The sequence below is a fragment of the Spea bombifrons genome, chromosome 4 (genome assembly GCF_027358695.1).
Source record: "Spea bombifrons isolate aSpeBom1 chromosome 4, aSpeBom1.2.pri, whole genome shotgun sequence".
NCBI classification, from domain to species: domain Eukaryota; kingdom Metazoa; phylum Chordata; class Amphibia; order Anura; family Pelobatidae; genus Spea; species Spea bombifrons.
Window position 1 is genome coordinate 61,193,277 of NC_071090.1, and position 2,520 is coordinate 61,195,796.

A 2,520-nucleotide genomic window follows, 5' to 3' on the forward strand; every position below is an offset into this window, starting at 1 on the left:
CAGATATTTCTGTAGGTGAAAGTTTGGGATCTAGTGATCATCAGTCTGTGTGGTTTAATATACAAACAGTGACTGAGTCACACTACACAAAAACGAATTGAGCATCATTGATTTTGAATGGGAACTGTAACTGAATGGGACTATTGCATTTAAGTGATTCCAGTCCCCAGTGGTTGATTCTCCCAATGGTTTGAAGGGGACCTGTTATTTGATCAAGCCACTATGAAAATTATGTGTCGGTTAATTATGTCAAAAGATTATGTTTCCTAATGTTGGATCTCCTGTCCTTTTACTTGGGTGCTATGGTCTTGATTACTCTGAAGCCTTCATTCTTTTACACTGCTAAAACCATAAAACCATAAGCGGTAATCAAACTGTTGGTGTAGCTGTGCTAATTTCATAAATCAAGACATGTCTGTTACTTTTATTATAGTAGGGTAGGAACATACGTGTTTAACTCGCAGTGACTGATCCTGTTCAAACACAGTGGGCAAAGCATGTGATGGTGTAAGTAGCTGTAACATGGTTACTATCAGTGCATTACAGCAACCATGGTGACAGTACTTACAGTAAACTGCTAACACACTGATACAGTTAAGGATGTTTATTTAAAGTCCTTTTGCTTATAACTCCTACAACAAAGTGGTTTTATGTGTACGTGTTTGGGCAAACACATTTGCAATACAAAATTATTTCTTTGTTATTATTTAACATTTTAGGTAAAAGGGGTTTGGCAATATATTGACTTATTAAAAAAAAACATTAATGTCATATAAGTCTAAAGTGTTTTAAATGTAAATGTAGCTTTTGTTATATTTGAATCAAAATGACCAAAAATAATCGGAATCAAACAGGACTAAATCTGTGTGTATCACAGATGTAATTTAAAAAATGTATGGCTAATCTAATATAAGAATTGGGCCATCAGGCCTATGTTATCACTGTTCTTCCTAATTCCAGTGACTGAGGAATGTCCCATTTGATAGGACACTTAGATACTGGGATAATCTTGCAAACTAATATATACAGTATATATATAACAAAATAAGTTATGGATGTTAATGTTAAATGATGGTATTAGTAGCAAGGTTATACATACCAAGAACTATAGGAAGGAAGCCAGTTTAAAGGAAGAGATTTTAGGTAAGCATGATAGCCATAGTGCCCTCTGATATGCCTTATACCCCAGATATAACACTCTGCCCCCCAAATGACTGAACACCGGAAGGTCATGTGACGCCGGTACGCCATCATAGAAGCCCCAGTGGAAGTGTCGGCAGCAGCGGAGGATGTCTGCACACATCGCACAGATGCCCACCTGCTGCCAGAGAGAAGGGTCCAGGTCCCCTACAGCGCTGTGGCGGCGAATCCTCCTCTCTGGCAGCCGGCGAACATTGCGCAATACGTGCAGATAACCTCTGCTGTGGGGGCCGATACTTTCGCTGGGGCTTCTATGGTGGTCGGATTATAAGATGAAAGGTATTTTACTCATCTTATATTCGATGAAATCGATTAAACTAATCGATAATGAAATTTGTTGGCAACAATTTTCATTATCGATTTTTATCGATTTTATCGATTAGTTGTTGCAGCCCTAAAAATATTAGTGAACAGAAAGGGGGATACAGATGCTGGCCCATAACCCTTACGCAGGGTAAGTGCTTTTCAGAAACTGACTGCTTACACCAGATAATCAATAGCACAAATCAGACCACAGAGATGGTGGGGAGCTACAGTTTCTACTAAAAGACAAGTTTTTTTGGTAATTCTTTCAGGTTTGAAAAAAGTGGCTACAAACTACTTTAAAATGCAATCACAGAAACATAGAATTTGATGATAGATAAGAACCATTCAGCAATTTTTTCCTGATGTAACGATCTTAACCAGATCTTATTGTCTTAGGTTCAGTATAGCCATATGCCTATCCCATGCTTGCTTAAATTCCCACAGAGTATTAGCCTTTACCGCTTCGGTCGGGGGCCTTTAAAGTGCTGCCTGGGACACTGTATTGTCCTTTTAAGACCCTTGGGAGCTTCTACACACATGCGCTTGCTCACACTGGTACATACACTCAACAGATCTCCTTAGCTGGAGGGGTCTGACTCCCGCTTTCAATCCCACTGGACTATAACTGCCACCAGGTTATCCTTTAAGGCACTAGAGGCCTCTAGTTACATTCTCAGTGTACCTAATAGATAATCAGGTACTGACCTCTGTTATTTGTAAAATTCCATATGAATGCCTCGCCCATCCCTTTAATGTGGTTGTACTCATTTAGGTACATGACACCAGAAGAATAGTCCCTCAAAGCCCAACACAAAGACACAGAACTGGATATGCCTGTTTTTGTTATTCTAAAGCTGTGTGGCTACGTCTTAAAGAAAGTGCCTAGTGCTCAGTGCATTAAATGTACATCAAATGGTAACCTAATCTGTTCAATATAGCTGACCATTTTCATTACTACACAAATCTTCAGAACATTTAGGTAGCTAGCGATAAAAAAATAAACAGCTCAAGGTA